Here is a 23,642-nt window from a genome sequence, read left to right as displayed (position 1 = left end):
TCCCAAGATTGCAGAGCAGGAAGGCAGAAAACACCTGGATTCCCGATGACCTCACTGAGTGGGTTGATTCTCTCACCTGAAGTCCACCTTACCCCTGGGCTTCCTGAGAACTAAAATCTGGACCTACCTGACCAGCTTATCAGACCCAGTGTCTGGCAGGTGGATGGAAACAAAATGAGGGCAGTTTATCATAGCTGACCAAATACAGTACCTATTCCTCACTATGCTGAAATTGTTTGAAATGAAACATTTATTTCCTAATACACTTGACCTGTTTATCTCTTAAAATACTTTTAAATAATGGGAAGGGAATTCAAGCAAGTAACAGATATTGTATGCTAAGTCCACAGATGCCCACGAAGCCCACCGATGCCCATTTGATTAGCTCTATGACCTTAAAGGATGAGATTCCTTCCACTTTGAGGAGAAGCAAACCAGGCTGGCTAAACCAAAAGAAGATGTGCCCAGCTGAGAAGCAAGGCAGAACCAATTTTTAGAAAAGCAAATGCTTCTCTAAGAGGTACTGGTTTGTATCTGACAGAATATCTATGAAACGTTTTCGTTCAGTCTTGGCCGAACCCTTTAAACAAATTAATTTGACCAAAGAAGCAGCTTTTTTTCCCCTAAATGAAGAATGTGTCCCTGAAGATGAACAAGACAGGAAATGAGGAGCTAAAACTGTTTCTAAAGGAGAGTTCATTCATTTCACATAATTCTGGGGTAACTGTCGTATCCAGGGTACTGTGTGAGGTCCCAGGAAATCACAGATGACAAGTCCCAGATTCTGCCATCGATGGAGACAGCAGGGGTTCCTGTGCAGAGAACAGAGAGCTCGTGCACATGCGAACATTTATTTGTGCACACGCAGGCTGATTATGTGGGGCCACAGAGGTATCCTGCATCGTGAAAACCAGATGACAGGCCAGGGTCAAGTCGGCAGAGTCTGGCAAGTCCAGAACTAGCCTGTTTTGACTTCCTCAGCTGCCCGGTGTATCCACAGCCTCTCTGTCTGCTATGGACTCAATGTTTGCGCCTCCACATTAAGTCACTAACCTCCCAGTGCGAACATGTTAAAATCAAGGACACTTGCCAAACAACCGAATACATAGGCAAAAATATGGTTCAAGGCCTAGAGAAGACGGAGAGATGACTTCTAGCTGGGGTGATTGGGGAGGTTGATTTGAGAGCAACGTGGGCTGGGTTTCTTCCCACCAGGAGGAACATATAAAGCAAACAGGGTTGTAGAAGTTGGACCTCTTCCATCAGGCGGGTCCTTCCAAAAGTGTGTTCCACTTAATAGAGACCTTAGAATCCTTGCATGTTCAAAGCGTCTTGCATTGACAGCACTCGGTACGATGTACCCTTCTTTGAATGATCGAAGGCACACCAGTTCATTCAAGGTTCTGAGAAGTCCTGCAGATGGTGATCTAGAATTTCCCAACAGAATTTCTCAAATGCATAACGAGTCATGAAAACGAGTCTTGGGAACGATCTTGTCATTATGGTGAACCTGGCAATGGCTGTGGGCAGGAATGTGATAATCTGGGAGAGCTGAAATTGTGGGGAGCTAGACTCAGGAAATTAGGTGCCAGGGGGATAACTCAAGATTGGCCAAAAGAAAACACCCAAAAAACAAACAAAAACTAAACAGTGCTCAGTTTGCTGCTGCTTTTCTCACTGTAACTTAGTAGATAACAATCCCAGAGGTTCAACAGACTTTGCATAAGTGTGAAATTGCCAGAAGTAGAAACACAGTACAGACCAAATTAAAATGATTTCTATTTCATTTAGATGTGGCTGGTCTAATGACAAGACTCACTTAAAAAAAATCATATTTACTTAAAATTTGTCCGACAGTATTTAAAGATAAAGACACACATTAGCAACAGTTTCTAGAGCTGGCCGAGAGCCTAGCCCGCTAAAGCATGACCACACACTCCACAAATTTCTACGCCAACAGGAGTTGCCACCCTAGTCTCAAAATTCTATGGAGATGGTGTCCTTTGTTGGGTTTGAGCTCTGCTTTGGTCTCGCATAAATCTTTGACTTGGGGAAGATTACTGATCTCACAACCAAAGCCAATAAGAGTGAACAAAATTGAGGTGGGCTTATTAAACCAGGAACAAAAGAAGGATACTCACAATAGATATGATTATTGGAAATTCTGCACAATAAATGAAACACAGAGTGTAAGGAAGAGGCACAAATATTGGAAATGACAAGGCAAAGTTGGGTTTATTTACAGATGCTATGACAGTCCGCCTCGCCAAAGCATACGGGTCCGCTCTTAGAAGGTGAGGCACATTGATGAGTCCCAAACTATTTTAATGTTTCCTCTGGCAAACGTAAGTAAAGAATACTGAAGCTCCTGAGGCAACAGGACACAGAACATAAACCCAGAGACACACTCCGTGGGAGATCGTTTCCACCAGCCCCAACTCATGTTCATTGTATCAGGAACCACCCTTCACCTGCGGCCCCTCCTCGGTCAGCAGGACAGGTGAAGGAATTTGTCCTTTTTTCTAACAGCCTTGGAAAACCACGGAGGGTTGAAGCAGGTACGGACATGATCTAATTGCTGCTTCAGACCATTCTCCGACTATAGAGAGAAGGTTGGCTTATGGGGAAAAGGCCAAGAGCAGAGAGGCCAGCCAGGAGGAGGTGTTTGCTCCAAAGGAGTAGAAAAAAATAATTATTATTATTAAAGGAAAACTGTTTCTCTATTCACAGCACTTCCGACACCCAACGTGTGGGTCTTCCACACCGAGCAGGTCTCCAGTTCTCCTGGGACACCAGCTGGGTGCCGTCCACTTCAATTCAACTCTGATAGGAGCCCGGGGGCGCGCAGACCTCACGGGGTAAAGACTCGGTGCCCCAGGACAGCTCCCACGTCAACCCCAAGCGCAGGGACTGGGTCCCCAGGCCGCCCACACTTGTGTCCGACAAGGCTACACACGGAGGGTCCCCGTGACGCCCCCCTCAGAGAACGCAGGCAACACGTGGCTGACTCACCCATTTATCAGAAAGGGACGAACAGCCAGAGAGAGCGGTGGAGGGCGAGGCCCGGGGGGGCCCCGAGCGCCGGAGCTCCTGTCTCCGTGGAGTTTGGGGGTCGTCACTCTGCCAACGTGCGGACGGGTTGCCCAACCCGGAAGCGCTCGGAACCCCTCAACGTAGAGACTTTACGGGGCTGCAGCCAGGCACGACTGTCGAAAGCCTCGCGCAACGTGAGCCCCTCGAGCCCCGCCCCCTCCGCGCTCCGTGGCGCCTGGGGGCGGGGCTGGACGGGCCCACCCTCTCGTCACGTGGTTGGTTCCTCCGGGCAACCGGCCCGCACCTCGCAGGGCTACGCCTCAGCGCAGACTCGGGCGCGGCGCGGCTCGTTCCGAGGGTCGCAGGATGCTCCTCTGGCCTGCGTCACTCAGGAAGCTCCTAGGGTGTCGGGAGCTCTGCGCCAGGAGCCAGGAGGTCACCGTGCATTAGGATGCGCCCGAAATCCAATAATAAGGGTCCTTATGATAAGAAAAGAAGACACAGAAGAGGAGCCCCATGAAGACGGAGGCAGAGACGGGAGGGATGCGGCCACGAGCCCAGGGACGCCTGGAGCCCCCAGAAGCTGGAAGAGGCAGGAGGGACCCTCCCCTGGAACCTCTGCAGGGAGCGCGGCCCTGCCCACACCTGGATCTCAGAGGTGTGGTCTCCAGGACTAGGGGAGGATAAATGTTGGTTGTTTAGAGCCACCTGGTTTTTGGTAATTTTTTGCGGCAACCCTAGGAAATTAGTACAGCCCTGTAGTATATACGGAATGTCTTTTACGCCATACCTTACCTCTTTCAGGGGTACTTACTTTTTAACTTTTAGTTCCAATTATTTTATAAAAGACTCGGTAATCAAGTGAAGGGTGGAAATTCAGATAGCACCATGCAGTAGGGAGATTTTTGTTTGGAAGAGCGAGCCTTTGTCAGCACACCGGAAATGCCGCTACTTAGGAGAGGAGCGAGGTCCTCCTGACACCTCCGCCTGACCCCTTGGTTCACAAGCACAGGTTACAGGTGAGCTGCATGTACAGCTACAAGAACCACCTGTGGGTGATGAAACTTGCCAGATGCCTGGGATGTCCACGTAGCTAGTCCTCTAATGCATGCCTCTCGTGTCTGTATTCCTAGTTCATTTTCAAACAAGGTAAGAGGGATTTTTAAATTAATTTTAATAAAGGGAGAAATAACCTCTACTACGCAATTCTAAGAAGACATAGCGGGTGTGATGGGAACACCAGCAGCGGTGCCTACACCGATGTCATTCTTTTCTTCACTTCATGGTTATCAAAGCCAGAGTGAAAATATTGTAAAATGCCGAGACGTGGATAATTAAACAATACAGATTTTGAGAAGAAGAACACCTTGATGGAATGAATCATTATGAATCAGCAGACTGAAGTATAGAATTATTTGAACTATTGAATGTAACGATTTAGTTAAAATGGGAGAAATATATTGTAGGAAGTGGTTCTCAAGATGGGGTGCCTGGACCGGAAGCCTATCAGCTGCACCTGGGAACTTGTTAGAAATGCAAATTCTTGGGTGTCACCCCAGACTTGCTGACTCAGACCCTCAGGGGAGCCCAGCCTGCTCTTTTCTAACAAGCCTTCCTGGGGGGTCCATGCCACCCTCTGCTAATATGTGGCTAGAACGGAGTCATTTACCCTTCTATCTCTGCAAGCAGTGCTCCAGAGAATACGACCATGGTAGAAAAACAACAGGACATTGCCCCTTAAGAAAATCAAACATAGAACCTTCAAACGGTTTATTAAAGAGACTGGCAATTTGGAAATCTACCTTTTGTTCTGAATCCTTAGTCACACAGATGAAGCATGTACTTGAAAGGCTGGCAGAGCAATCTGGCCGCTGATAATTTAATTGGGCTGCTACCTGGTAGAGAGCAGTTTGCTGCATGAGGGTCCCCAGGGTGATGGCTGCCTGAAGGGCGGGCGGGGGGAGGGAACCGGGAATCAGCAGTGATGGTCTCCCAGCCAGAAGCACATGGGAGCAGAGTTGCCTCTATTAGGCTGCTTATCCCCTGACCTCCAGGAAAAGTCATTAGTGGCCCCAGAGGAGCAGACCAGCTTGTTTCCAGAGCCACATCGTGGGAGCTGCACCTCCCCAGCAAATATCTGGATGACTAGAGGGGGATAGACAATTCCAGAGAGACGATGAAAAGCGTATTACCCGTTCTCTCCACAGGAAAGAGTGATATCTATCAGTGGGTTCCATGTCCCAGTTTCACAATCTTATTTAGGTTTCAAAAGTGCTTCGCAGACCCAGCTGTGTGGGTTACATAAAACCTGCTGGGCTTCTTACCGGTGACAGGCATAGCACATGTCAAGAAGCATGCACGTGAAATTAAATTATCTCTTTGATAATGACAGGATTGCAAGCAGAGAATGAAACTTGTTTTCTCATTCGGTTATGCCAGAAAGGCTCCATTCCACTGAGCTGTCTCTCCCCCTTTCTCATGTGGAAATCATACGGAATATTTGCATGTGTATGTGTAGGGAGTGCTTTGAACGGTCATATAACAGCAAGCAAATGGAAGTTACATTGACTTCTCCGAGTGTGAGAGAGAACTGAAGATAGGCAAGAAGCCGCTGGGTCAATTCCAGGTAACTGAAATTCAAAAGTGAATTCTTTCCTTTGACTTAATTATGATACAGGACAAAGTGAGGAGAAGCTTGGAAATCTTGAATATTGACATTCAGTTTAAAAACTAATGAAATTATGTGTTTCAGAAATCTATAAACAACGTAGATATAGCATCTCTCTTTCTCTGTCTCTCTCTCACACACACACACCTTACGTCTTTAATTTATATACATACAGATGACCGATACTATGGCTCTGAGTATGGTATTTATAATGTAATAATGTGATTTTGACTATTCTCGACATTCTTTTTCAGAAAAGGGACATAAATTGGAAATAAATTACATTTATACATCCATATACACTCTTCAAATATGCAATCAAAATGAGACTATTTCCTGTGAGACTAAAAATAATAAAACTGTATGTAATTCGAGAGGTGGAGAAGAATCTTAAAATGAACATTAAAACATAATAAAAATACAGATAGAGTCTATCCCAGAACGCCCGCATTACTCTCCCAGAATACGGTTTCAAAGAACGATGAGAGAAGATGCTTTAGAGAGAGAGTATAATGATTTTAGAAACAAAAGCAATTCCCAGGATAGGTCTTTCAGGGGAAGGAGCTGGAATTGTACCTTAAGCAAAGTTTCACTGTCCTGTTGGTCTCTGGGGCATCCCTGGGGTGGACTAGACCTGCCCTACCTGGTTAGAAGGAGCTCATACAGAATCAGTCTAAGACCTACGTCAACTGATGGAGGAAACGCAAAACATGTACACAGTGGGATCTTTGTACTTTCTCCATAGATTAGGTGTCACTTCTTGTAGTTGATGGCTCTTTCTACCTTTTGAATTCTGGGTGCATTTTTTAAGCACCAAGAGAATGTTTAATCTATTCTTAGAATTCAATGGCCACAACAAAAACCGTATATCAAAACACCACAGCTACCATCATACTCAGCAATGAAAAAGTGAAAGCTTTTCCTCTAAGATGCAGTACAAAGCAAGGAGGCCAACTCTCACCACTTCTCTTCAACACAGCACTGGAAATCCAAGCCAGAGCCATGATGCAAGGAAAAGAAATAAAGGGCATCCAAATTGGAAAGGAAGAAATAAAATTATCACTTATTGCAGATGACGTGGTCGTATAAGTAGAAAACCCTAAAGACTCAACCAAAAAACTCTAAAAACTAATAAACAAATTCAGTCAATTTGCAGGATACAAAATCAACACACAGAAATCAGTGGCATTTCTATATGCAAATAATAAACTACACAAAAAGAGAATTAAAAATAGCCACAAAAACAATAAAATACTTAGGAACAAATGAACCAAAGAGATGAAAGATTTGTACACTGGAAATTATAAAATAATTATTGAAGGAAATGAAAGAAGATACAGATAAATGGAAGGATATTTACGTTCATGAGTTGGAAGACAGAATATTGTTAAAATGTCCATACCACCCATTGTGATCTACTGATTCAACGCCATCTCTATCAAAATCCCAGTGGCATTCTTTGTAGAAATCGAAAAAAAACCCCAACACTCCTAAAATTCATATGGAACCACAAAGACCCTGAGTGACCAGAGCAATCTTTCTCTAAGGAAACTGTGAAGAGAGAGTATATACAAATTAGGAGGCCAGTGATGAGAAGCCTCCCCCCATCATTCTGGATACACTCTGAAAATTGGTACAACTGACATTCTCCCAACAAGCCTCTTCATGGAATATGCTTCACGTTCTGATAGCCTGAAATGATCTTTTAAAAGCCAGGATTTCACACTTGATGTAGCTATGTTATTTTGGGTAACATCTAACAGTAAATATTCATGACCAATAGAAATGATTTCCTTAAAGGAGAAAAGAAATAAATGGAAGATTTCATTGAAAATAGAAATTGGTTCTAATCCCAGAACAAAAGGGATTACTCGTAGGAATATTGAATTATAATAAATTTTGGCTTCCAAGTATACTGATGGTTTGCGGATAGAAATATTTCAGACGCTTAGGTTTTTAGTTTTTGCCTGACATTTTCAAATGAATGGATCTGAGTATTTTGTAAAATTTCAATAAAGTATCAACACGAGTCTCTTATTTCTTCAGATTCACTTGTAATAATTAATGAGGTTGGCACATAAAGCTCCATTAATTCAAAACAGACTCGATGAGTACAGGGGAGAGGGAGTAACTTGTTTTTTTTTTTCTTTTGTGGTACGCGGGCCTCTCACTGCTGTGGCCTCTCCCGTCGCGGAGCACAGGCTCCGGACGCGCAGGCTCAGCGGCCACGGTCCACGGACCCAGCTGCTCCACGGCACGTGGGATCTTCCCAGACCGGGGCACGAACCCGCGTCCCCTGCATCGGCAGGCGGACTCTCAAGCGCTGCGCCACCAGGGAAGCCGAGGATTAACATTTTGAGACAATTTTTTTTCTCATCCCACAAATGGGTAATAAATAATGAGGATTCTGGAATTCCATTAGGCAGATTTACATTAATCCCACTTTTTAGTTTGAAAATATGTGTTGAATTAGCACATTGCATTTATCGCCAAGGAACTTACATAAAAACCTTTCAATATCAATTATTTCTCTTTTCATATACATATATATACATGAGAGAAAGAGAGAGAGATTTTGCTATGGTTCTTGAGCACTTCTGAAGTTGTCGCTAACTAGAAGGATAAGCAAAGAACACAGCAGTGTGACTGCATAAATCATACTATCGCCAAAGAAGAAATCATATAGTCTGGCATCTCCATACCCTATAACTATAAATATTGATATGTGTACATATATGACGTCATACATTCCTCCACAAACTATATATGTATGATGTCATATCTATATATCTACATACCTCTCTATATATGCATAGACAGAAAGATAGGGAGAGAGATAAGATAGATCTGTTTATATACTTATATATACATATTTATATAATGTAAATATATAGAGATCTAGATATCTGGGGATAGCTAGATCTCTATATGTCCTATTGTCTCTGTTCCTCTGGAAAACCCAGATTAATACGACAACCTTTGCTTTTTATTCCTGAACAAATTTGAAATGTTTACCTATAGTTTCGTCATCTCTTAGTAGAGATGGAGACAAGACTCCAGCATTTCTTTCCTTTTCCCTGTTGCTGACTTTCTATTAATGAGAAGCCCTAAGCAGCTCTGAGCGGGTAATTAATCATGAACCACCAAGTCAAGAGTGGTAAGCTTGTGAGTGGTGACTGCAGAGAAAAATATGTTGTGGTTGCCCGTTAGAAATGCCTTTCATTCCAAGGAGACCGAATTTGGCTTTCAGACTGTTCATTTGAGTCAAGTTCAAGCCTGTGATTGTAGTAGAAAGCAGACGGGATCCAGGCCCGAGAAGGATTACTGGATATAAGGCAGGAGAGACTTGTCCATGGTGGGCTGTGCTCAGAGAGGAAAGAGCACCTGACTGGCTTCCGTCCACAGCTCTTAACCCCACAGCACACTCTTTGACGACGTGCGCCCTGTTCTGAATCTGTACCAAGTACGGCCCCTTGGGCTGCAGGTGCCTCTGTTTAACTCTCTTTCTTTCTCTCTCCTCCTTAGAGGAGAAAGGTGAACTTTATCTGGCTTCAACAATGTCTAACAAATAAACCGCACCTACTTGAATCTTTCCATGATAGATGCCGTTTTTCCTTTTGAAATGGTCCCCTTCAGGTACTCTTTAAAAAACAACAAGAAGAAAGGAAAACAAAATATAGGGAACGCCAATGATTGTCAGCCTTGGGGTGAGTTTGTCTGTCCCCCCCAGGGAGTGCTTGGCAACATCTGGAGGCATTTTTGGGTGTCACAACCAGGGGGAGGTGTAGTACTACTGGCATCTGATGTGTACAGACCAGCGATGCTGCTTTCCATCCTACAGTGCATACGATGGCTCCACAACCAAGAATATATATTAAAAAAATAAAGTTAGCGAGATAGTAGAAAGAATAAAAAAGGACATAGAATTCTGCCAAAAAATTTTTTTTCAGTCCAAGGTTGAGAACCTGTTGGACTCCAATCTCCCTAAATCTAACTCACAGTGGAAGAAACATCAGAACAGAATTGATAGAGTCACATAACCTTTGATGAACACAGTCACTTGTAATAAACCTAACAGGTAGATGAGATTTTTGCAGTGACTAGAATGTTTAAAACATTTTTGTACACATTAATTCAGTTGCTTTGTTTTAATGAACCTTTAAAAAACCCCAATCATGGGCCAGGACCTGAGTGCACAAAGGTAAACACAATAAATAAAATAAAATAGAATCTCAGACGATGCTTGAAGCCTGGTACAGGAAGTAACCCTACATACTACAAATCTGTCTGACTTAACAACTGGGTGACCCCAGGCTCTGTGCAGCCAGGAGAAGGAACTAACTACCCTCCAGAAGCTTAAGCATCTTCAGAAAGTTGGTGCCTTGGATGTGGGCCCTGAGGGATTGGAGGTACCAGATGAAAGAGGTTAAAAGAGGGAAGCAAACACAAAAAGAGGGAAGCAAACGCAAACTCAGTGAGTCAAAAAAAAAAAAAAAGGAGCAGCATCTTTTGAGACGTGAGAAGGTAGTGAGGCTGAGATCTAACTCAGCGGGACGGAGAAATGAAACACAGGCTATATTGTCGTGGTTTTAAATGTGATTGGCAGCCTGGGAAGTGCACACACTGACCTCAGACACCACTTTCCGAATGTGTGTCAGGCACAAAAGCAAGGGCCTAAGCAAATATTTTTTTCTCCTATTATTCTGCAATAAAAGAGTTGGTTTCTGTCAATCTTTGGATGTCTGGCAATCTCTTTCATTCACATTTAATTTTCTTTATTTTTTAACTTCAAGAAGCGTAAGATGTAAACAGCTTTCAGGAGATGTTATACAAGCCCGGTGACGCTTTTCAGAAGCTGCATGTGGCCGTGCAGACACCCTGTTGGGTTGCAGGGGCGGTGTACTGTGGAGAGGGGTTAAATTAAGAGACAGATTTCAGCCGAGCAAGCCAGGCAACGTGGTGTATTCTCACGCGGGTATTCAGGCTACCCCCTAAGACTCCAGTCTTGCCTTTGTGTCTGGGTTAAAGATCTCCGGGTTTCCTAGGAGAATGTTTTATTCCTTTCATGAGTTTCTACAAGTTACTGCTCCTGGACGAACAGCCCTCCCTTCTGTCTCAGAAAGAGCTTTGCAGCTGAAACCTGTCCATCAGTCTGTCTCCCTACTGCTCTGTCCTACGACCAGAGGATGTTCCTAAAAACCAGCTCTTGGTTACTTTGCAAAGTCCCAGAAGGACAAACAAGTGATAAGGACAAAAATGGGCAAGCAGGTAGGAAAGAGAGAAAGAGAAAGAGAGAGAGAGAGAGAGAGAGAGAGAGAAGGAAGGAAGGGAGGGAGGGAGGGAGGGAGGAAGGAAGGAAGCAGGGAGGGAGGGAGGGAAGGAAGGAAGAAAGAAAGGAAGGAAGGAAGGAAGGAAGGAAGGAGGGAGGGAGGGAGGGAGGAAGGAGGGAAGGAGGGAGGGAAGGATGGAAGGGAGGAAGGAGGGAGGGAGGGAGGGAAGGATGGAAGGGAGGAAGGAGGGAAGGAGGGAGGGAGGGAGGGAGGGAGGGAGGAAAAGAGGGGGGAGGGGGGAGGGAGGGAGGAAGGAGAAGCCCAGCTCCTCAGCCCTACTCTCCCCTGCAGTCTGGGACCTACCGCCCTCCTCCATCTATAGCTGTGATGCCCTTGCCTGCTTACTCTCTCCAGCTCTGAGAGCCAGGCCACCTACTCCGCCCTCACCAAAGATTTGTCCAGATCCGTTTCTGCACCCTCCAAGTCCAGCCAGGCCTGGATGAGCTGACCGTCTGTCATCTAAACAAACACAGGGAAACGCGTGACCTGATCTCTGCTTGTGACAAGTGACCTAAATCCAGTGGAGCCTGGTCCCATCCTAGCCCCTCCTCGACCGCGTTCTTAGTCTCCCGTTGGCCACTTACTTAGCAGAATCAACAGAGGCCACTGAGCTCTGAGAACCACTCCAAGGGGAACCACTGTCGCCGAAGAGGCCGCCCGCACGTGGACTGCAATGGATGCTCCTGCCCTGAGATGCCGGGCAGCTTAATGCTTTAGCTTCTCATTCACCAGACATGCTACGGAGCCACACACATTTAATGCTCTGTCGTCAAGCTCTGTATTCAGAGGAGAGAGTAGGCAGGAAGCAATGTTTCCAAGCGACAGGCTGGTAAAGGGGCGCGAGTGGACGTACCTGGTGGACAAGTTGGGCTGTAGTAACAGTCACGTCATGCCGTGTGTCTCCACATCACTCTTCACAGAACTCAGAGCAGTCAGATGTCATCTCTTTATGGCTTGGAAAATTCCTGCAAACCAGCACAGAATTGTATTATGAGATTTGGGGAACCATTATTACCAAGAATGTGGTTTTAAAAACATTAGGTAGTAGGCTATTAACTATTACACGTCCAAGTATTGCATGGTATAGATTTAGTTAGATATAGATACATAGATACAAGATAGATGATAAGATAGAAAGAAAATGGACAGACGGATGGATAGATAGATATGATTGGTAGATAGATAACGGATGATTTATATAGACAGGTAGATAGATGACAGATGATAGATACATAGAGACATAGAATAGATGGTAGGTAGATAGGTGATGGATTACAGATAGAATATAGACAATAGATAGATAGATAGATAGATGATAGATATATGATAGAACAGATGACGGAGTCGTATCCTTAATGGAATGGTAATGTGATGGGTAAGTGATTGTAAAGCAAAAATGTAATATCAGTGGAACTATAAAAAGCTATAGAATAATATTATGAAGTGATGCTTGCATGAGCATTCTCTCAAAAGACGCTCTTTTTACATGTTCAACCTAGACTTACGTGCGTCTAAGGCACCACAATAATTGACAGCAATGACAGCAAATTCCTAATACATCTCCTGCCTTGTCAAGGAAATATTAAATTATGAATTCACTCTGGACAAAAGTGAGATTAATTGTAGCTTATAGCTGGGTAACTAATCGGTATTTATTTGGGAAAAGATCCCAGGGGCTGTCGGCTTTCATTTGGCTCTAAAAAGAGAACGGTATTGGGTCACACTGTGAGGAAAAGAACATTTCAGGAAGTAAGGTGATGGGGATGGCTCTTATTTCACCTTTCTACCTTCATTTGTTTTTCATTTTAACTTGCTTTTAAACTTAAAATAAAAGTAATGCATACCCATGTTAGAAAAAATCTCAGAAGAAAAAAGGGATGTGCAAAGAATAGAACATGGTCAAAACCCAGACCAACAATCAGTGTACAGGTGTGTATATTATATACTTACGTATGCATATATATGTATATACATATTATTTTTCCACAAGTGGAAGGTATTATACACATTCTTCTGCACTTCATTTTCTCTTTAAACAGTTTATCTGGGAAAACTTTCTATTTCATCATCCATGTATCATTGCATCAAAGTCATCTTTTTTGCGGAGGTATCATACTTTATTTTACTAATCTTCAATTATGTCCACCTAGGTGGTTTCAAGTCCTTTGTTTTATACATCATGCCAAAATGAGCCTTTTTATCTGTTGAGCTGTGCACATATTTGAATAGATGGGTAGCATAAATATCTAGATTTGGAATTGCTAGATCACATTTCTTTCCAAAGAGATCACGCCATTTTATGTTCCTACCAATAGCTTCCGTTTCCCCACATCTTTGCCAATACTATATGTATTTTCAAATACTTTGAGCTTTCTCAAAACAACAGGGTAAAAAAATATATCTGTATATCTATATCTAATTGTTTTAATTCTCCTGTTAACATTATGAACGTGGTTGGACAGTTTTTCTTATGTTTATAAGCAAATAGTATTTATTCTTCCATGAAATATCTGTTCCCGTCCTTGGTCTACTCTTTCTGCTGGGATCTTGGTCTTTCATTAAATTGTAAAAGCTATCAACGGCAGGCAAACGTGGCTTTGTACATAATATTTTGCATGATTTTATACTTTTGATGTTTCTACCTATTTATGCAGGAATTGTTGGGTTTTGTTTTTCAGTTTATATTACCAAATTTATCAATTTCTTTGTTATAGTGTCTGGATTTTTGCTTTCCTTAGAAATGCCTCTGATACTCTAACATTATTTTTTTAATATTAAAATATTTCAATAAAATATTAAAAATATGTTAAAAACATACCCCTTTTATGTTTAAATCTTTGGTTTGTGTACTATTTCCTTTGTTGGAAGGGGTAAACGTACATCCCCCCACCCTCACAAATTTTTAGCTATTTGACACAATGTATTGATACATAAGGGGTGGGTGATTGTTTTAGGTGTCCTGGCTTGGTCTGAATTGCCATCTGTATTAAAAATAAAATTTTAGTATGTACTGGGGGCAATGTTAGGATTCTCTATTCTTCTATTGATCTGTCTAATCACACATCTCTACTGAACTTTTATTAATATTGTTTAACACCATGCTTTGATATGTACTATTACGGTCTACAAGTTCATATGTATTAAGTTCCCATGGAAAAACTGTGAGGAATGTAAAACAATTTCTTAAAAAGCAAGAGCATATATTATGTGTTATAGATCATATATACAGTACTGAATAAAATTACTGAATTTTCTTCTTGTTTCCAACAGCTTTTTAGATTACATCAATGTTTTCCACATATACACTCCCATCTGCAAATTACTGCATTTCCTCCTTCCTAATTTGCATTCCCTATTTCTCTCTTTTGTCTAACTGAATTGGGCAGTAATTTCACAACAATGTTAAATCATAACAAATTGGGCATCCTTATCTTACACCAACTTTAATAGGGATCTCTTTAATGTTTCCATATGAATTAAAGTGCTGGTTCACAGCTGAGAATACTATTTGTTCATAATAAAATTATCCGTCCTTTTTCATTACGCATTTTACCCGGAGGAGACACTGAATTTTATCAGGTTGGTTTTGGCACATACCGATCCCCTGGCTTACGTCCTAGGTGATTTAATATCATGGCGCATGGCATTCACAGATATGGAGCCATTCTTGCATTTTATGGAATGAGTTTTGAGACTCATTATAATTTTGAAATTCAACAGTACTACAAGGCATTTATTCTTCGGCCTAAAGAATATGGGTGTCAGGGCTGCGGGGAGACCCTGATGTGAGGGCCGTGGGATTCAGAATGGAATCGTGCTGAGTGATCTCTACTGTGTTGGGTGAGTTGATTTAACATCCCGCCATTTGCTCACCTGAATGGCGGACACTGGGCACTAGAAAAAGAACAAGACAAAACCCATTTCTCACCTCTCGGAGCCCAGAGATTACCTTTAATCTCACTTTGCTCATTAATAAAGTCATTTGGGCTTGTTCTTCTTCCTGGTTCTCTAAGACTATTTTTATTTTTATTGAGGGCTTTTAAACACATAAAATTAATTATACTTCATCTGAATGAAAAGGGTGGGAAACCCCCAAACATGTTTTGACCAAATTTATTTCAGCACTTTGGAAATGTGGAGACAAAAGCCTAACTTTTATTTATTTTTTTATTTTGTTTTTTTTTTGGCGGTACGCGGGCCTCTCCCGTTGCGGAGCACAGGCTCCGGACGCGCAAGCTCAGCGGCCATGGCTCACGGGCCCAGCCGCTCCGCGGCAAGTGGGATCTTCCCGGACCGGGACACGAACCCGTGTCCCCTGCATCGGCAGGCGGACTCTCAACCACTGCGCCACCGGGGAAGCCCAAGAGAGTAGACATTTTATTTGCACATTCCTGCCACTCCCCCTTTCCCTCCCCCCACGATGTTTGATCACATTTTCCTTTAAATGTTTCTGGTGAAGCAGACTCTGAAATAATAAACTGAGCTCCTCCTTCACAAAATGACAAAGAATACTAATTATTCCCAATGATGACCCCATTTAAACACACCATAAGAAAAATGTTGAAAAAATATAAAGAACGAATCAACTATAATTCATTGGAAAAGCACAGTATTTATAATCACTTCTGAGTGACCAGTAGTAGCGCTACCATTGTCCCACATTTTCACTTTTCAACAAGGAACATACTAAATTCAGAATTTTTGCTTTTAGAATTATTTTTAACTTTGAGAATTAAAAAAAAAATAAGCTCTATGGACTTTTCTAATACAAAATATAAATTAATCATAGTGGTCCCACGTTCCACATGCTGTATTACATCCTGGGGATAGAGGAGGAGCGTGCCTGAAACACCCACTGAACTTATACCCCAGTGGAGAGACACCAGTCATTAAAGACACAGCCACACAAACCAATAAAAAATAATAATGTGGGAAAATATGGTTCAGAAGAATATTCATAGGGATCACTGCAATTCAGACCCAGAGATCATTCTTCCTTAGCAATAGTATGAAGAGTGAAATTTCAATGAATAGTCTTAGGATAGCCTTAGTTTAGTGGACTAGACAACAAGCAACTGAAAATACGTGCAATAAAGCAGATGCATGTATTCTTCTCCCCAAAACGCTACACTTTTGGCACCATATTCTTATGAAACGTACAGGGTTTATTCATCCTTTCTGCTCATTCGATCATGTGGTAATTTGTCATGCAATCCTTCATCTGTTCACTCACCAGGTGCTTATGGAGTGAGAGGAACATTATCGAATTCCAGGAGTACAGGAATGAGGTCAGCATTTCCTCTGAGTGCCTAGTCCGAGAACTGGGGCGATAGATTAAAATAGTCTAGTTCTACGTAGTGGATGCAGAACGAGGGTGTGTAGAAAAATGCTATGAGAGCAAGAGGGTCCAATAAATGGTGAAGCCAGTGAGGTGTGCAGAAAGTGTCCCAGTGCACCCAGCATGCTCACACGTTGCTGCTTTATTTAACTGCAACATCTCCCCAAGGACTTAGCACCAGTTCACAACTGTGGAGGCGATGTCTGGAGAAGTTGAAGGACTGGACTCAACGCACACATCCAGCAAGTGGCCTATTCTTCCCTATCAGAGCCATCTACCTGTCATTACATGACACCACACCGATTGTGTTCATCTACAATAAGCATTACCTGCGCAAGCCATTAAGGCAAAGTCCATAGTGTCTCCTGCAAGTGCATTTTCTCCTTGATCTATTACGTGATGGAGGTCACCACGGGGCATTCTTTGCTCCAATATTTAATGGACGGGGTTAAAAAGGATCTGATAACACAGGGCAGTGGCATGGAGTCAAACTCCGGTTGGCACATGGAGTTGTTTCGTGCAAAAACAGAAGTCTAGATGACTGCTTTTATCACCGTCAAGTAACTCCTGACTGTCTTAATGGACCTCCTTCTGAAAACGCAACAGAAAAAAGCAAACGGATGATGGTCCTGAACTGGCAAATACACGTTTCTTTGGATTCCAACTCCGCTTATGGTAACTGATTCCTATATAAGGCAGTGGTGAGAATCGCACAGTGATAACAGGTAGAGGACATGGAAAGCTTGGACTTATAACGTGGATTCTGCGTCCAGCACTGAATAGGTCTGACTATCATGATCTAGCTTCGCCCTTGACACACTAGAGAAAGTCTTCAATTAAAAATTAAAATGCTCTTTACATTCCTGTGGAAACACAGAAATAAGAGTTGGGATACATCCCTAAAGGGTACTATTATGCATTATTCAAGTTTACCAGGCAATCGTTTGCTTTATGTAACTCTGGTTTTAGCTTTTAAAGGTAATTCTGGAAAAGAAACTGTGCTGTATTTTTACCTACAAAAGTTTACTTTCATGAAAGCAAACTAGTTTCTGGCATAAAAATTTCATTTGAAAGAAGATCAAGGAGGAAACGGAAAAACAATGATCCCACGCTCTGTACCAACACTGCTAGATGCTTTTTTACTCTATTATTTGAAAAAATATTTTTGAGACAAGCTATATTTTTTTGGATGGATTCCTCCAAGCTTCTCTCTGTGGTTATGGTTCTTATTTACCACCAAATTGAGTGATAACGTTCTAGGTACAGGAGCAAGATGGGTGGGTCTTTGGAAATGACCCTTCCATTGAACCCCTGAACTTTGGGGTTCTAACCTTGGAAAGTACCACCTGCTGTTTCCTCCAGCAGACCCACAAGAAATGCCCAATCTAGAAATCAAGAGCATCTTCTCAGAAATACAAATCAAAACTACAATAAGGTATCACCTCACACCAGTCAGAATGGCCATCATTAAAGAGTCTACAAATAACAAATGCTGGAGAGGGTGTGGAGAAAAGGGAACCCTCCTACACTGTTGGTAGGCATGTAAATTGGTGCAGCCGCTATGGAGAACAGTATGGGGGTCCCTGAAAAAACTAAAGATAGAACTACCATATGATCCAGCAATCCCACACCTGGGCATGTATCCAGAGAAAACTCTTAATTCGAAAAGACATATGCACCCCAATATTCATGGCAGCACTCTTTACAATAGCTAGGACATGGAAGAAACCTAAATGTCCATTGACAGAGGAATGGATAAAGAAGATATAGTACATATATACAATGGAATATTACTCAGCCTTACAAAAGAAGGAAATAATGCCATTTGCATTTGGGATTAGCAGATGCAAAGTATGACATAGAGAATTATATATAGAATGGATAAACAACAAGGTCCTACTGTACAGCACAGAAAACTATATTCAATATCCTATGATAAACCATAATGGAAAAGAACATGAAAAGAATGTATGTATAACTGAGGCACTTTGCTGTACAGCAGAAATTAACATGGCATTGTAAACCAACTATGCTTCAATAAAATATTTTTTTTAAAAAAGAGCATCTTCTCGGCTGTTACTGGGGTTTTCTTAAAATACAGAACTTTGTTAAATCTGCTTGCCTTTGCAACTAGATGGGTACAATTGAAATCTTTCCTCCTGAGATGTATACAAGCACATTTTAATTGGATTAAGTAACAAATCGAATAAAGAGAAATAATGTTCTGCTAATGAGCATTATTATTACTGGGATTCTTCATAAGCCTCTAGGGGATCAGACCAAACAGATGTTTCTAATGATCACTTTCAACATATACAGAACTATTTCTGTCTGTATTCTGAGGTGTTCTCTGCTTTCAGCAATTCAGAGAACATGGCCAGCTTCCCTGGGGTTATTTATTGTTTCTTTTTGCAGTTTCATGTCCCATGGAGTAAGTCCTAACACAGTGATCAAGGCAACATGACTAGTATTATTTATCTAAATAGGGAACTTTTATCCTCAAAATTGGCAAAATCTTTGAAATACAAGTAACTACTCAAAAATGCATTGAAGCAGGTTTTTGACTTCTTACTTTACTCTGTTAACCAGACTTTAATTAAAGAAGCTCCAGATATGAGTCCAGCCTGTAGTTCAAGAAACTCATATATGAGTGCAGGTAGCTGGGGATAAGATGTAATAGCACCTCGACATCTGTGAGATTGTAGTAAGTAAGTAAATACACAAATTATGAGAAATACAGACTCTGCTTCATTCAATCCTCGAGTAACTGATTGGATCATTTTATTGGTAAGGAAAACAAGGTGTGGAGAGTTTGAACAACATGCCCAGAGTCGCACTGTATAATAAATAAAGCCAAGACAGGACCTTCATTTCCAAAACTGGACTGTATTGCAGGTCACGGCGGTCACATACAATTCTCTCCCCATTCAAAGTCACAGGTTCATGCAGGTCTGTGTGGTGTACTGGCAGGGGGAAAACTCCAAGAGGAAACAGTTTTCTCTGCTAAACCTCTTTTTCAATCTTATTTGTAAAATTATTTTATTTATGAATACTTGGGGTAAAAAGCATGCATGGAATAAGGGGAGAAGAAAAAAGAAGGCATTTATTTGATACCTTGGGATTTTTATGGATTAAAAATCTAAGACAGATACCAGAAAAAAAAAGGAAATGATACCTAAATGGCCAAATATACACACACACACACACATAATATTTTAAATATAAATGTTTATATATTACAAATATGTTGATTTATGTTTTTATATATTATATATGATGTCTAAGATACAAATGTTCATATTATATATATATATCTTTTCTTGCTCACTGTGACTTTCATGTTGTATGTTTCTCAAATATATATTTATACACACACACATATATATATATTTTTAAAGGGTACTCAACTTGGTTAGTCTTAGGGAAATTAAAATGAAAACCACTACATACCAAAATGACTAAATTACTGCAATTTGGAAAGACTGGAAATAACAAATGTGGAGAAAATGTGGATTAGCTGGACATTCACCAATGTTTGCTGACCCCAAACCATGTTTTAAAGAGAAATTCTCAAAATGGAGCGAGCGTTCCCTGCCACCAAGGCCATGAAAGAATCCAGTCCCCTACCTCTTTATGGAACCAACTAAGAGAAGCGTCTAAGCAGATATTACATTTGCTGTTTCACAACAGAAATGACAGAGCTCAGACCCAGAAGTGCGTTCAGATTTAATCATCCCTAGCTAAAACCAATCACTGGCGGCAATTTAAATCAATTTTCTCTGCATTAAAACTTCATGGGAAAGAGAATTTCCCCCCTGATAACCTGCATCAACAGATAGTAAGTGAAGCTCACATAGAAAAAACATACAGGGTTCATACCATGTAGTTTCTATCACACATACACGGGCTCTATTTTATGATATCTCTCAGCTGAAGAGGAAATAATCCTTCAGTGTATCTTGCAAATGACAGTGTACAAGTTTTAAATAAAAAAAAACAAAAAACAAAAAACAAGCATGTTAGATCTGGTTTCTTTCCTGCTGGCCCTTCAGACTTCTATGCGCCCTTTGCTGCCATTCTGTAATGAGCTGTTAGGAAACATTGTGACACTTTCCATCTCCAAGAGTTACCCATCACCTTAGAGCCAAGAGGGAGGTCTGTTATTTGTCTAGGATTTAACTATCCCCATATTTCTATTGTGTGTTTCTTTTCCTTTCTATATGCGTCAGGTAAGACTTACTTTGTTATAAATGACCCATAGTAAATTTAACTTTAGCACTGGATATTGTAAAGCAAACATTTAGCTGACCGATGCATGTACTGTGATATTCTCACCTTTTTCATTTTCGGTTAGTAATGACCTAGAAAAGTTATTGGGGGAGAGACAGTTACCTCTGTGGGTCTCTGAAGCAGTAGCACACACCATATGTCATTAGTCCTTTCTATCTGTACAAAGAGAAACCTATATTCTTAACAAAAATTTACCCCAGGTGGTATTCGCAGCTCCTCTGAAGCTTGTATACTGGGATAGAATCTCCTTTCTCTTTTCTTCTTTTTAGTAAGAGTCTTTGCCTAATGAACAAATGGTTGTGATTTATTTATTTTCAATGTTTTGTTCATGTTTTACTAGATTCTGAAACACCTTTTATATCAGCTAATATTGTATTAGCCTGCCTTCCAGAGGAAAGCCAAACTAAAGTGATTTAACTGGAAAACACTTATTTTTGCCAAATAACAAAAAATAGGTAGGTAGGCAGTCTTAAGGTTCAACATAGATGTTAAGGACCCAGGTTAATTCTATCTTCCTGCCACTCCAACCATAGAGTTTGGTTTTCTTCTTCATGATCATACAATGGCTGCTTCACCTCCAGGATTGCATCCGCATTCCAGGCAGACATCCTCATGAAGTTTTATCAGATAATTCAGGAAAGAAGCTCTTTCCAGCTGATACATCTTCACATGCCCTGCTACTAGGTCGTCTCAAGAAAACCCTGGGCTTCCCTGTTGGTCTTAGAGAGCCTCCCAGAGAGGAGGGGGTGGGGAGAAATTATTTTGCAAGCATCACATCTTGGACTCAATTCAGAATCCTAGTGTCTCCCTAGACATATCACGCTTGTTTATTCCCCCATGCCCCTCTGCTTTCACATCTGATGGTCGCTTTGCCTAGAGGAGTGATTCTCAAACTTGAATGAGATAGGACCACTTAGAAGACTTCTCCAAACAGATAAATGGATCCGTTCTCTGATGGATGGATCCTGAGAAACTGGATCTCTAATAAGTAGTAGGAGGTGCTGATGCAGTGGGTAGAGGTCAACCCTTTGAGTAAAAGCACCCTCCCTCTCAATCAGCTATAGTTCAATAAAACAAAACAAAATAAACAATAAGAGCCACCTTCCTTCTACCTTTCCTTCTCTACCCAGATTCTACTTATCTTTTAAAATAAGGTCAGATTTCCCGCCCTCTATGCTCCTTTCCCCAAAGCTTAGAAGGATGGCCTTGCATCTCCCCCATGCCTGCATCATGGTCCTTAGACTTGATTTTGCCACGCTCGTGATTCATTTCCACATCAGACCTCCACCCACAGGGTCTTACATCTTGGTCTGCTCGCTGTGACTTTCCTTCATGTTGTCTGTGTCTCCCAGTGGTCAGGGCATCTCTACAGTTGAGGGTGTTGATGGATCAACGGTGGCTGGACTGTATCCGTCAGGCCAAGAGAAAACCCTTGTGGTGCAGGCAGAAGCCTGAATCCCACCACAAGATCCAGTGACTCTCCCCAAAAAAGTGGGAGCAGGAGGTTGAGAGAATTGTTGGCAGCCTGGCGCACATCCTTTCTGCATTGGATGCACAGAGGGGGTGGATGGCTTCTCTCCATGGCGTGGGGACCAGAAGATGCACTCTGGTCCCAGCACTAAGGGTCTCCCGCAACAACTTCAGATACATCTCCTCCCCCTCCTGTTCTTTCCTCTTCTCCCCTCCTCTCCCTCCTATCTCCCGCCTTTCTTTTTCTTCTTTCTCTTAAAATTCTTGCTTTTCCTCCATCTCTTTCGTCTCCTCTTTCTTCTTCATACGATTGATCTCTGATTTTTTTTTAATTGACTGATCTCTGATTTTAGCTTGGGGGGGTGGGGACGGAAATGCAGGAGCCTAGCCACCTGGGAAATGAGACAAAAAACCCCAGCAGGTGAAGGTACCTGCACAGCAGGTTTACTGGTCAATAGGTTCACCGACAGGGTAGCCTCTCCCCTGTGGGTTTGTGGTAGGCTGGCTGAAAACTCCTGGATAACTGATGCTAGGAATCTGACCCTGGAGAGGGCCGATCTGAAGCCTCCACTCTGCTCCGGTCCACTTCTAACACAGACGGCACCCCATCTTCATTGATGGATGTGGTCTTAGGGCTTCAGCCTGTGGACTAACGCTGCAGCTGGCTGTTCCAAGAAGCGGAGGAAGAAGGGTTGCAGGGCTGGGCCAGTTTTTCTGTGGACCGTCTTGCTCTATTGTTTGGTTTTTGCTCCGTTCCTTTTCCCTGCAAGCGCTGGCGTGGTCTCCTGTCCGCTCCCTTCTGCCCTGAGCCAATCTGGCGTTCTTTTCTGCTTTCCTTTCCCTCTGGTGCCTGAGTGTCTGCACCTTCCTCAAATTCTTCGGTGCTACCATTCACTTTTTCCTCTTTTCCATAGTATAATGGACTTATTATCCTCTTCCTATCACTTTTTTTCATTTAGAGACATTTTCCCAGGAAAGTGAGGTAGATATAGATGCCCATTCAATCAGAGTGAAAAATAGGCCTGCTTTTCTTTGAGATAAACCAGTGGGCTTGGAATCGCTGATTCAGTGAGGATGCACATTTTATGAAATGTGGGCACATATTTCCACAGTGCCATCCAGGAAAGAGTGTGTTTATAGGACCTTGGGCAGGGACCCAGAGTCTATCAACACTCACTCATCCTTTGGATTAATATTGCCTAAGTCCTATTGTGTTTCAGGAATATACAGTAGAAAAAATATGAATCTCACCTTCCTGATACTGATCTTTTAGTGAGAGAAACTTAAATTTTAAAAACAAATCCATTATGAACTGCCAGTATATACCTCTCCTGGGTATATATCTGAAAAGAAATGAAAACACTAATTAGAAAAGATACATGCACCCCTATGCTCATAGCAGCACTATTTACAACAGCCAAGACATGGAAACAACCTAAATGTCCATCGACAGATGAATGGATACAGAAGATGTGGTACATGTATACAATGGAATATTACTCAGCCCTAAAAA

The 23,642-nt window shown here is 42.0% G+C and overlaps 1 long non-coding RNA gene across 1 annotated transcript in view; it reads right to left on the bottom strand.

Moving 5' to 3' along the window:
* The window catches only part of LOC137217392 (uncharacterized), a 494,052-nt gene that overhangs the window by 147,610 nt on the left and 322,800 nt on the right, over positions 1 to 23,642 (bottom strand). Inside the window, exon 4 of the long non-coding RNA XR_010940086.1 lies at positions 11,885 to 11,996. This is a non-coding gene — a long non-coding RNA (uncharacterized lncRNA). The remainder of the gene's footprint in view (positions 1 to 11,884; positions 11,997 to 23,642) is intronic.

Source organism: Pseudorca crassidens, chromosome X (genome assembly GCF_039906515.1).
Source record: "Pseudorca crassidens isolate mPseCra1 chromosome X, mPseCra1.hap1, whole genome shotgun sequence".
NCBI lineage: Eukaryota > Metazoa > Chordata > Mammalia > Artiodactyla > Delphinidae > Pseudorca > Pseudorca crassidens.
Note: the sequence above shows the minus strand (reverse complement) of the source record. Positions and strands in the feature narration are given on the sequence as shown.